The sequence below is a fragment of the Chiloscyllium punctatum genome, chromosome 13, assembly GCF_047496795.1.
Source record: "Chiloscyllium punctatum isolate Juve2018m chromosome 13, sChiPun1.3, whole genome shotgun sequence".
In the NCBI taxonomy this organism is placed as follows: Eukaryota; Metazoa; Chordata; class Chondrichthyes; order Orectolobiformes; family Hemiscylliidae; genus Chiloscyllium; species Chiloscyllium punctatum.
The window spans coordinates 91,526,930-91,540,735 of NC_092751.1; the positions used below are offsets into that span (position 1 = coordinate 91,526,930).

Sequence of the window (13,806 nt, forward strand, 5' to 3'; positions counted from 1 at the left end):
ATGATTATAAATCCTATCTGTTATAACCCTTTCCAACACTTTACCCACAACCAAAGTAAGGCTCACTGGTCTATAATTTTCAGGGTTGTCTCTACTCCCCTTCTTGAACAAGGGAACAACATTTGCTAACCTCCAGTCTTCTGGCACTATTCTCATAGACAATGCTGACGGAAAGATCAAAGCCAAAGGCTCTGTAATCTCCTCCCTGGCTTCCCAGAGAGTCCTCTGATAAATCCCATCCAGCCCAGGGGACTTATCTATTTTCACACTTTCCAGTATTGCTAACACCTCCTCCTTATGCACCTCGATCCCATCTAGTCTAGTAGCCTGTATCTCAGTATTCTTCTCAACAACATTTTCTTTTTCTAGTGTGAATACTGACGAAATGTATTCATTTTGCACTTCCCCTATCTCCTCTGACTCCATGCAGAACTTCCCACTACTGTCCTTGATTGGCCTTAATCTTACTCTCATCATTCTTTTATTCCTGATATAGCCATAGAAAACCTTAGGGTTTTCCTTGATCCTATCCGCCAGTGACTTTTTATGTCGCCTTCTGGCTCTTCTTAGCTCTCTCTTTAGGTCTTTCCTGGCTAACTTGTAACTCTCAAGCACCCTAACTGAGCCTTCACATCTCATTCTAACATAAGCGTTCTTCTTCCTCTTGAAGAGAGATTCAATTTCTTTAGTAAGCAACAGCTCTCGTGCTCAACAACTTCCTCCCAGCCTGACCGGTATATACTTATCAAGGACTTGTAGTAGCTTGTCCTTGAATAAGCTGCACATTTCAATTGTGCTCATCCCCTGCAGTTTCATTCTCCATCCTATGCATCCTAAATCTTGCCTAATCACATAGTAATTGCCTTTCCTCCAGCTATAACTCTTGCCCTGCGGTATATACCTATCCCTTTCCATCATTAAACTAAACATAATAATGGTCACGAACACCAAAGTGCTCACCTACCTCCAAATCTAACACCTGGCCAGGTTCATTACCCAGTACCAAATCTAATGCAGCCTCTCCCCTTGTTGGCCTGTCTACGTACTGTCAGGAAACCCTCCTGCACACATTGGACAAAAACTGACCCATCTAAAGTATTTGAACTGTGGTATTCCCAGTCAATGTTTGGAAAGTTGAAGTCCCCCATAACAACTACCCTATCACTCTCGCTCCTTTAGACGATCATCTTTGCTATCCTATCCTCTACATCTCTGGAACTATTTGGAGGCCCCATAGAAAACTCCCAACAGGTCCTTTCCTGTTTCTAATGTCAGCCATTGCTACCTCAGTAGATGAGTCCTCAAATGTCTTTTCTGCCACCGTAATACTGCCCTTGACTAACAGTGCCATACCACCCCCTGTTTTACCATTTTCGCTGTTCTTACTGAAACATCTAAATCTCGGAACCTGCAGTAATCATTCTTGTCCCTGCTCTACCCACGTCTCCGAAATGACCACAACATCGAAATCCCAGTTACCAGCCCATGCTTCAAGTTCTCTCACCTTATTCCGGATGCTCCTGGCATTGAAGTAGACACACTTCAAACTAACTTCTTGCCTGCTGATGCCCTCTTGCAATCTTGAAATCTTAGTTCTGACTTCACTACTCTCATCCTTTCGAATACTCAAGCTCCAATTTTGGTTCCCATTCCCCTGCTGAATTAGTTTTAGTCCATCCGAAGAGCATTAGCAAATATCCCCCCAGGATATTGGTACCTATCTGGTTTAGGTGAAGACCATCCTGTTTGTAGGGGTCCCATCTACCCCAGAAAGAGGCCTATTCCCTGTTCTTCTTCAAACAAATTCTTGTTCCCACCAATAATAGACAATAGGTGCAGGAGTAGGCCATTCTGCCCTTCGAGTCTGCACCATCATTCATTATGATCATGGCTGGTCATCCTCAATCAGTATCCTGTTCCTGCCTTATCTCCATAACCCTTGATTCCACTATCCTTGAGAGCTCTATTCAACTCTTTCTTCTGGGGCAGAGCATTCCACACAGTCACCACTCTCTGGGTGAAGAAGTTTCTCCTCATCTCTGTCCTAAATGGCCTACCCCTTATTTTTAAGCTGTGTCCTCTGGTTCGGGGCTCACCCATCAGCAGAAACATTTGTCTGAGCTAATTGTTTTCTTTTCACATGTCTGAAGAAGGTATCACAGCCCATCATTATCTTCCTTACCAGCTCGCATTCAAATTCTCTTCCTCAATCAGTTTCTTTACAAAAGGCCCTACTTTTGCTGGGTTCTAAATTGCTCTGATTTTCAGACTTACCACTCGCTCTGGCGTTCTTAGAAACCACTTTGTTTGATCTAATGGAGTCCTAAACTTCTTTTGTTAACTGTGGTCGATTTACCTTTCTCTTTGATGTTTGTGCCTTAGAGGAGCCTTTATCTATCTGGTATATCTTGTTCGATAACAGCTATTGTCAGTCCACAACCAAATATGTTAGCATATTTTTACAATCCATCATGGCCAACTTGCCCCTTATATCTTCATAATTTCCTTGGTGTGGATTTAAGACCTATATTATAGAGAACAGCAGTCGCTGTGTACGTTATTAGAGAACAGCAGTGCCTGTACATATTGCAGAGAGTTCTTCACTGGTTTCAGAAAGAAATATATCACATTTAAATTTAACACCAGATTCTATCATACTGTGGCAACTACTTCTCAAAGGTTTCTTTACAGCAACATTACTAATTGACTCTTTCTTCATATACAAAGCTAAATCCAAATAGCCTAACCGTTGTTAGCTGTTCAACACACTGCACCAGAAACATATCTTGTGTACATATTCCAGGAATTTATTCTCCACAGCATGAGTACCAATTTGGTTAACCCAGTCTATGTGTAAACTGGAGTTGTCTATTATTGCTACATTGCCAATGTTACACATGCCTCTCATTTCCCGACCCATGTCATGCTCCACATTTACGACTAAGGTTTGATAGCCTATAAATCCCACCAATGTTTACCCCTTGCTGTTTCTTTGCTCTACCCAAACTGATTCTGCATCTTGATCCTTCATTCCAAGATCCTTTCTTACCAGTGTCCTTATCCATTTATTAACAATGCTGCATCACCTCCTGCCTCAGGAATGATTTTGCCCGAAACATCGATTTTCCTGCTCCTCGGATGCTGCCTGACCTGCTGTGCTTTTCCAGCACCACTCTAATCTTGACTCTAATCTCCAGCATCTGCTGTCCTCACATTCGCCATCCTGTAATGTTGCCTTGGTAATGGCACTTGAATCACACTCATTTACCTCAATTTGTGCATTCAAATGATCAACTTTATTATGGATATTATGCACACTGAGATGAAATGCCCTTAATTATGTTTTCTTTACAAAGCATTATTTCCTATTCTGACTTTATTTGATACTTGCCTAGGGTTTGCCTGCTTTCTACTTTCTCCTTTTTATTAATTCTGTTTTCTTTGAAACTGAAATCTTTGTCAGGTTCCTGCCCATCCAGTTTAAACCCCTCCCCAACTGCCCGGGAGAATATACTTCATAGCTCGTTAGTTCTGATCCTGATCAGATGTAACCCATCCACGATTTGCAGGTCCCCCAGACCAGAACTAGTCCCAATACTTCAGAAAGCTGAAGTCTTCCCTTTGATGACAGTTCTCCAGCCAAGTCTTCAGTCTCCCGTATCCTCCTATTTCTGTGACCCGAATAGAAGAGATCTTGATTTTTGTATCTCCATAGCAGCTCACCTAAAATCTGATTTCAAGACCTCGTCAGCCTTCCTACCGCCTTGTAATGTATCGAAACCTGGGTCCTACTTATAACGCAATTCCAAAAGAATTTGTGCCAAGTTTCATCTCTTTGTGTGTTTTGCACAGTGTACTATTTACACAAGAGAATCTGTAGCAAAGAGAGCAGATTGGTACAAAAGATAATGGAATATTTATAATGAGATGAACAAGGACATAGAAGGAATAAGAATATACAACACAATGAACAATTGTGTGACCAGATAGAACAACAGCAAAATTATAAATATGACCAGAACTGATAGTTTGTTGGATGGAAGCTGCTGCAACATTTGGTAGCACGTACTCAACATGGAGAAAGATCCCACCGTGCTTTACAGAAGTATGATCCAAAGCAAAAGGTCATTTAGGCAGAAACAGAAAAATAGTTTGGTCACTGAGGAACACTTTAAGGATGGTTCAAGAAGGGGAATTCTAGAATGTGGAACATTGATGGCTGCAACGGTAAGGAGAAGGAAGTCAGAGATCAGCGTGTAAGGAGTGGAGAGTTTGGGGGATAGTAAAACAGGAAAAATGAAGCGTACAGATAGATATGAAGTTAAGTAGGAATTCAATCATGAGTTTAACAATTTCAAATTAGTGGGAGTGAGGTATCAGCTAACCTTGGGTTTCAAGAGCTTGATAGGGTAGCGTTTGAAAGTTTGTTTCCCCAGTCTGAGGAACCTAAAACATGAGGCTAAAGTCTCAGGATAAGACTCCAATCATTTCTGAGAAATTCAGAATAAATTTCTTCATTGACAGAGTGTTACAACTTTCTGGTGTAGAGAATTTCAAAGATTTAAGGGGCAAACTTGAGGGGTGGGGCATGCCAGTCTCATTCTACACGATGAAGATAATGCCAACCAATCTTGGGACACCAATTGCTGATTCATGGCCAGCAGTTTGGCTAAAGCTATCAAAGGTGACCGCATCCTCCTATCTCAACCTCCTCTTAGCAACACATCTCATCCCTCAACCCGCCCTCTTCTGATTTACAAATTGTAGTTAGTGTAAGCGCCGTGATATAAAGACCTCCTCTGTCCTTTCTCAGTAAGTTAGTATTCATCCTCCCAACAATGTCCATGCTGTTGCCAGTCTGCCAGCTGAAATGATGCTTTCCAGTGCCAACCATTGTAGACCCAATGCTGTTCGAAGTCATTCTTCAAGACCAGCTGCAGTCTTCTCCGCTGACTGTCAGGAACCTTGCATTGGCTGTGGTACAGCCACTCAGACAATGCTGCCTTGGAATACCAAGACAGGCAAAGGCATAATAAGGATTTGTTAACTTTTGTGTGCAATACAGCATGAATACGTTGATAAATTTTGGTTTGGAATGTTTATTTTATCGTGGTTTTTAGCTTTGCGTTATGGCTAAAGTAAGCATTGTAATGGTTACTGCCTGAAGAAAGATGAAGTGTGATCTTGGTAAATGGGGCATTTGGGGTTGTAGTTCCACTTGGCTGAGTTATTTGTAGGCAGCATGGGTGTAAAGAAGCTATTGAGATTACTCTCTCCCTTCGTCTTCCTCATTTTTCTGCTCCTGAGTTGATGGCAATGGCTGTACCCTCATGATGGTGAGAATGTTGAGGAGTCAGAAGACCACCATGTATCTTGGCACCCAGTCTGCAGGTTGCTAAGCAATGGCAATATTTATTTATGCACTGCTGGTTTGCTCCATCACGTTCCATGGAGCAGCATAGTCATAGGTTGTATACCAGAATCCTCAGCAACAAACTGTTTTGACCCTGTCTTTTGCTCACATTGGCTGAAATGCAGCCGGCAGTAGTTACACAGTGAACTTATTTTATTCCCTCGACGTGGGCATCGCAGCATTCATTACTCATCTGTAGTTTTGCTTGAGAAGGTGGTAGTGAGCTGCCTTCTTGAACTGCTGCAGTGCTACTGACTACAAGTGCTGTTAGGGAGTGAATTCCAGGATTTTGGTCCAGTGACACTGAAGAAACAGTGATATATTTTCAAGTCAGTATAGTGATTGGCTTGGAAGGAAGATATCTGCTGTCCTGTCCATCTGGATGGAAGTGATCATGGGTTTGGAATGTGCTGTCTAAGGATCTTCGGTGAATTTCTGTAGTGCATCTTGGAGACAATACACACTGCTGTGACTGAGAGTCAGTGGTGGAGGATTTCTGCTTATGGATGTAGTGCCAGTCAAGTGAGCTGTTTTGTCCTGGATGATACCAGGTTTCTTGAATATTGTTCACATTGAAATCATCCAGCCAAATGGGGAGTATCCATCACACACCTTACTTGTGACTCGTAGATAGTGGACTAGCTTTGGAGTGTCAAGAGGTGTTTATATAATGTATATAGCCACTGTGTTTATTAGATTAGATTAGATTACTTACAGTGTGGAAACAGGCCCTTCGGCCCAACAAGTCCACACCGACCTGCTGAAGCGTATACCACCCAGACCCATTTACTCCAACATTTACCCCTTCAACTAACACTACCGGCAATTTAGCATATCCAATTCACCTGACCTGCACATTTTTTTTGGACTGTGGGAGGAAACCGGAGCACCCGGAGGAAACCCACGCAGACACAGGGAGAATGTGCAAACTCCACACAGAGAGTCGCCTGAGGCGGGAATTCAACCCAGGTCTCTGGCGCTGTGAGGCAGCAGTGCTAACCACTGTGCCACCGTGCCGCCCACTATGTGGAGTGTCCAGTTGAGTTTCTAGTCAATAGCAATCCTAAGGATAGTGTTGGTGGGGAATTCAGTGGTGGTAACACCATTGAATGTCAAGGGATGGTGGTTAGATTGTCTCTCAATTGAGGTGATCATTGCCTGGCATTTGTGTGGCACAAATATTACTTACCACTTGTCAGCCCAAGCCTGCATATTTTCCAGGTCTTGTTGCGTTTGAAGGTGGACTGCTTCACTGTATCTGAGGAGTTGCAAATGGTATGAAACATTGTGCAATCATTGGTAAGCCTCCCTGTTTCTGACCTTACAGTGGAGGGAACGTCATTGATGAAGTAGCTGAAGATGGTTGGGCTGAGAACACTATCTAGAGGAATTCCTGCAGAGATATCCTGGATCTGAGATGACTGACGTCCAACAACTACAACCATCTTTATTAGTGGCAGATATGACTCCAACCAGCAGAGAGTTTGCCCCCAATTCTCTTCAGTTCCAGGTTTGCTGGGGCTACTTGATGCCACACTCTGTCAAATGTGGTCTTGATGTCAAGGGCTGTCACTCTCCCCTCACACCTGGAATTCAGCTCTGGAACTATTGCAAAATAAATCATTCTGACTGCAACCAGAAACTGGGCATTGGGTCTCTGACTCTCTGGCACTCGTCACACACCAGATGAATGTTGAAGGAGTCAAATCTCTTGCAGTTTGGGACTTGGCAAAGTTGGCATGTGACACCCCGCACAACAAGCAAACCTGTAACCAAAACAGAAATTTCTGGAGAAGCTCAGCAGATCTGGCAGCATCTGTGGAGAGAAAGCAGAGTCACTGTTTCAGATCTAGGAACCCTTCTTCAGAACTATTCCAATAAAAGATCACTGAACCTGAAACGTTGACTCGGTTTTTTTTCCTCCACAGATGCTGCCAAACCTGCTGGGTTTCACCAGCCATTTCCGTTTCTGTTTTGGATTTCCAGCATCCACAGTTCTTGGGCAAACCGACAATCTTAGCAAGGTCCCAGTCTCGCTCTGCCTACCTCTCTGTGGCAAGAGAGGATGTAATTAGCTCTCAGAGGAGAGCCTCCGTCAGGTTCCTTGTGCACCAGAGGCTGGCACACTGCAAGCTGTCACTAGTATCTTCAGTTCCAGCCCAGAAGAAGCCAAACATATTAAAGTTTGCTGCCATGGTCACCTTTGCTGCATTGTTTGTCATGCTCTGTGGTGGCAGTAGTGGCTGCAGTAAGTAGCAAAGTCTCGTGGGACAATCATGTTGATACAGAGGATACCTCACACACCCTTTCCTGATTAATGTTCCGGTAGGTAAATTACTCCCTGAGGATTTTTAGGTGGATTTGGCTTTCGCTCCCTCCTATTCTTTCCCCCGGCAGCTCCTCTTGCTCTGCATTATCTCCAAGTCCTGCTGTTTTCCAGTGGAATGTCCACCATGACACCCTTGCCTGGCAGCCGCTGGTTGATGCCGAAACTTTGAAGTTAGCGCGAGTGCTTTTGAGTACCTCCCACATCACTTCCTGGAGGGTTTTGCAACTTGAAGCAATTAAGGAAAGCACGGACCACCTGCAGGTCAGTTGCTGATTGCTGTGACTCAACAAATCCTTTGATCCCTTCTTTAAGTAATGCCAGTGGGGATTCTTCCTGCTGCACGGAAAGGGCATTGGCAGGAGCGCTAAATTCACACGTGATACCACTGGGCAATAATCCACATTGTGGGCTGATTGGCATCATGCCCTGCATACTTCTGGCAGCTATTCACCACATTTGGGGCGGCACAGTGGCTTAGCGATTAGCACTGCTCCCTCACAGCGCCAGAGACCCGGGTGCGATTCCACCCTTAGGCGACTGTCTGTGTGGGGTTTGCACATTCTCCCTGCGTCTGCGTGGGTTTCCTCCGGGCGCTCTGGTTTCCTCCCACAATCCAAAGATGTGCAGTTTAGGTGAATTGGCCATGCTAAATTACCCACAGTGTTCAGGAATGTGTAGGTTATGTGCATTAGTCAGGGGTAAATATAAGATAATTTAGGGTAGGGGAAATGGGTCTGGGTAGGTACTTTCCGGTGGGTCGGTGTGGGCTTGTTGGGCCGAAGGGACTGCTTCCACACTGTAAGGATTCTGTGATTCCACATTAGAGCTGACACCTCCACCTGCATGGCAAAAACGTAAACATAGGAATCAGGAGGAAGTGCCTCTAATTCACTCCAATTATCTCTGATCCGATTGTAACCTCAAATCCACCCTTCCGCCTACCCTGATAACCTTTCACCCCCGGCTTATCAAGACCCAATCTACCTCCTCCTTAAAAATATCCAACGATCCTGCTTCCACTTCCAGCGTTGCCTCTCATTTTCTTCCCAGGTTCTGGGAGCTTCCCAGCTGCGACATTGACTTCGAGATCCGGAAATCAGTGACATGAATGGAATGGAGTCATGGAGTACACCATTGCACAGCTTAGCTTCGGTCACCTTTTCAGGAACAGAGTTCCAAAGACTCCCTACCCTGGGAGAAAAGCTCACCTATTGTCTACTTTAACTTGGTGACACCTGATTTTTAAACAATGTTTGCTCGTTTCAGATTCTCCCACAAAAGGATACATCCAGTCCACAGGAAGTAGCTTGTGTGTTTAAATCAAGTCATCTCTTACTCAACTCCCAGATGCTACTAGCCCAGACAATCCAATCTTTGCTCACAGGACCATATGACATCGCAGCAGAATTAGGCCATTCTGTGGAGAAGGATAGAGACCATGGGGAAATAAGTAGCAACATCTTGAAAGGTGTCCATGTTACAGAGGATGAAGTGCTGAACGTCTTAAAATGCATAAAGGTGGATAAATCCCCATGACCTGACGAGGTGTACCCTAGAAATCTGTGGGAAGTTAGGGAAGAGATTGCTGGGCCCCTTGCTGAGATATTTGTGTCATCAATAGCCACAAATGAGGTGCCAGAAGACTGGAGTTGGCTAATGTAGTGCCACTGTTTAAGAAAGGTGGTAAGGAAAAGCCAGGGAACTATAGACATCGGTGGTGGGCAAGTTGTTGGAGGGAATGCTGAGGGACAGAATTTACATGTATTTGGAAAGGCAAGGACTGATTAGGGATAGTCAGCATGGCTTTGTGCTTGGGAAATCATGCCTCACGAACTTGATTGAGTTTTTTGAAGAGGTAACAGAGGATTGATGAGGGCAGAGCAGTGGATGGGATCTATATGAAATTCGGTAAGGCATTCCGCAAGGTTTCCCATGATAGGCTGGTTAGCAAGGTTAGATTACATGGAATAGAGGGAAAACTAGCCATTTCGATACAGAACCAGCTCAAAGGTAGTAGACAAAAGGTAGTGGTAGAGGGTTGCTTTTAAGATTGGAAGCCTGTGACCATGAGTGTGCCACAAGGATTGGTGCTGGGACCTCTGCTTTTTGTCATTTTATATAATTGATTTGAATGTGAATATAGGAGGTATGGTTAGTAAGTTTCTGGATAACATCAAAATTAGTGGTGTAGTGGACAGTGAAGAAGGTTACCTCTGAGTACAACAGGATCTTGATCAGATGTGCCAATGGGCCAAGGAGTGGCAGGTGGAGTTAAATTTAGAAAAATGTGAGGTGCTGAATTTTGGAAAGGCAAATCAGGACAGGACTTATACAATTAATGATAAGCTCCAATAGAGTGTTGCTGAACAAAGACACCTTGATGTGCATGTTCATAGTTCCTTGAAAGTGAAGTCGCAGGTAGACAGGATAGTGAAGAAGGCGTTTGGAATGGTCACTGCATTGAATATAGGAGGTGGGAGATCATGTTGCATCTGTACAGGACATTGGTTAGGCCATTATTGGCATACTACATTCAATTCTGGTCTGCCTCCTATAAGAATGATGTTATGAAACTTGAAAGGCTTCAGAAAAGATTTACAAGGATGTTCCCAGGGTTGGAGGGTTTGAGCTACAGGGAGAGGCTGAATAGGCTGGGGCTGTTTTTCCTAGAGTGTCCTTTTAGAGGGGTGACCTTTTAGAGGTTTATAAAATCATGAGGGACATGGATAGGATAAATAGACAAAGTCTTTTCCCTGGGATGGGGGAGTCCAGAACTAGAGGGCATAGGTCTAAGATGAGTGGGGGAAAAATTTAAAAGGGCCCTTCAGGGCAACATTTTCACGTGGAGGGTGATGTGTGTATAGAATGAGCTGCTAGAGGGAGTGGTGGAGGCTGGTACAATTGCAACATTTTCTGGAGCCAGTCAGCTGTTGCTAAAGTATAGTCATTGTGGTATAGGAAGTGCCATAATCAATTTGCTCACAGTAATATCCCATAGTCAATGATTTGATAATGACCAAAATTTGTTTTGAGTATGGTTTAAGGTATAAATATTGGTCAGATCACTGTGGAAAGCTTCTTTGCTCTTGGAAATAGAATGGGATCATTTAAACTCACCTGAGAGAGCATGTGGAGCTTGAGATACCCAATTCCTGTGGATTCTTATGCTGGTGAAGTATCTGCAGGTTGAAGAAAAGATGGGGAAAATTCACCTAGAAAGAGTTGTTATCATAGAATCCCAACAGTGTGGACGTAGGCCTTTCAGCCCATCGAGTCCGCACAGCCCCCCTGACACACCCAGACACACTCCTCTACCCTATCCCTGCAATTGGCATTTCCCATGGCTGATTCATATAACCTACACCTCTTTTTGGTCTGCTGCTCCAGAACATCGGTGGTGGAGCATGGATAGGGTAAATAGACAAAGTCTTTTCCCTGGAGTTGGGAGTCCAGAACTAGAGGGCATAGGTTTAGGGTGACAGGTGAAAGATATAAAAGAGACCAAAGGGGCAACTTTTACACGCAGAGGGTGGTACGTGTATGGAATGTGCTTAAAGGAAGTGGTGGAGGCTAGTACAGTTGCAACATTTAAAAGGCATCTGGATGGTTATATGAATAGGAAGGGTTTGGAGGGATATGGGCTGGGTGCTGGCAGGTGGGACTAGATTGGGTTGGGATATCTGGTCGGCATGGACTAGTTGGACCGAAGGGTCTGTTTCCATGCTGTACATCTCTAATGACTCTATGAGTGGATGCCTGTAGATATGGTGCCAAAATAGCGGGCTACTTTATCCTGGATGGTGACAAACTTCTTGAGTATTGTTGGAAATAATACAAGCAGAGAGTACTCCATCACGCTCCTGACTTGTGCCTTATAGATGGTGGACGAGCTTCAAGGAGTCAGGAGGTGAATTACCTCCTACAATATTCCCAACCTCTGGCCTGTATTGTAGCCTCTGTGTTTATGCAGTGAGTCCAGTTGATTTTCTGGTCAATGATCACCCCCAAGGTGTTACTAGCAGGGAATTCAGTGATGATAACATCATTGAATATCATGGAATGGTAGTTGATTGTCGCTTATTGGTGATGACCATTGCCTGGCATTTGTGTGATGTGGATGTTACTTACCACTTGTCAGCCCAATCCTGAATATGGTCCAGATCTTGTTGCATTTGAACGTGGACTGCCTCAGTATCTGAGGACTCACTGAACACTGTGCAATGATTGGCAAACATCCCCACTTTTGACCTTTTTATGAAGGAGGGAAGGTCATTGATGAAGCAGCTGAAGATGGTTGGGCCTAGGTCTATCCTGAGGAACTCCTGCAGAGATATCCTGGAGCTGAGATGACTGACAACAACAATCCCCACCATGTTCCTGCATACCAGGTGTAAGTCCAACTGGTAGAGGGTTTAGCCCCTGATTCCCATTGATTCCAGTTTTGCTAGGGCTCCTTGATGATGTTAAGGATTCATTTCACCTCTGGAATTCAGCTCTTTTGTCCATGTTTGAACCACAGCTGTACTGAGATCAGGAGTTGAGTGGCCCTGGGGGATCCTATACTGAGCACTACTGAGCGAGATATTACTGAGCAGATGCTGCTTGATAGCACTGTTGATGACACCTTCCATCACTTTACTGACGATCTAGAGTAGACTGATGGGTCAGTAATAGGCTAGGCTGGATTTGTCCTGCTTTTTGTATTGAAGACCTAACTGGGCAATTTGCCACACTGTTGGGGAGAAGCCAGTGTTGTGACTGTATTGGATGAACTGTACTGGCTAGGGGAGCGGAAAGTTCTGGAGCACAAGCCTTCAGTACTATTGCTGGAACGTTGAAATGAACCTTGTATCTGAATGTGGCATCACTTTTTTTCACACATTGTGTTCTATACCTGACAGTTTTGATACTTCACCATCCATAAGTAACAACTCAACTTGTGTCATGTCCAAATGAAATGTCATGCACACCTTGAATCTTGTTAAAGGACCTGCCAGTGATCCTGCTGGTGCGGCAGGAGATGTTTTCTTGGTGTGAGTGATGCAGAGCAGGAATGCCTTCTGTTTGATCTCTCAACTGTCTCAGCTGGTTAATCTCAGCCAGAATGTGGGCACTAAAAGAAACTTCTGCTAGACAAGAAATGGGAGTGGTTGTCTAAAGCTTGTACTTATGATCTCTATCCTGTGACTCAAACAGGATTACCATAGTCACATTTTTTGGTTGGTTATTCATGTGTTGTTTGTGGTCCTGTTACTACATACAAAACAGCTGTCCATCTAACAACCTTGACTGCACTTCATCAATATGTGAAGTACGTGAACCTAGGAACGATGATGGTGACATGGAAAGGCCACACAATCCACTTCGGTACCTTGTGTGTCACATAACACTCCACCCAAAATTATGCAAACCTCTCAATAAATGCAGATTATTTTTTTCTTTTCTGTCCAAATACACATTTGTAGTTATTAGCTAAGAATAGCAACATTTAAGAATGAGGAGCTGGAGGAGGCCATTCAGCCCCTCAAGCCTGTTCCACCATTTAATACGGTCATGGCTGATCTCATCTTGGCCTCAACTCGACTTTCCTGCCCACTCTCCATAACTCTTCAAGCCCTTCCTAGTTCAACATCTGTCTGTCCGCTCCTTAAATTTACTCCATGTTTGGCATCGACCACACTCTGGGATTGTGAGTTCGACAGATTTGTGACCCTTTGAACGAAGTAATTCCCTCTAATCTGTGCTTATTAAATCTTTCACCCTTTATCCTAAACTATGACCTCTCAATCTAGATTGCCCTGCATGAAGAAACAACCTCACTCTCTACTTTATTCATCCCCTTTATCATCATATGTATCTCAAATAAATATCCTCTCATCCTTCTAAATTGTAGAGTACAGGTCTAAACTGCACAATCTCTGTTCATAAAACTAACCCTCATCTCCAGAATCAATCTAGTGAACGTCCTCTGAACTGCCTCCAATCCCACTACATCCCTCCTCAAGTAACGGGATGAAAATTGTACACAGTACGCCGGGGTGGTCTTACTAATGCCTTATACAGT

The 13,806-nt window shown here is 44.0% G+C and overlaps 1 protein-coding gene across 18 annotated transcripts in view; it reads left to right on the forward strand.

Moving 5' to 3' along the window:
* rassf4a (Ras association domain family member 4a) overlaps nt 1-13,806 on the forward strand; it is a 274,406-nt gene that overhangs the window by 10,326 nt on the left and 250,274 nt on the right. The window lies entirely within an intron of this gene.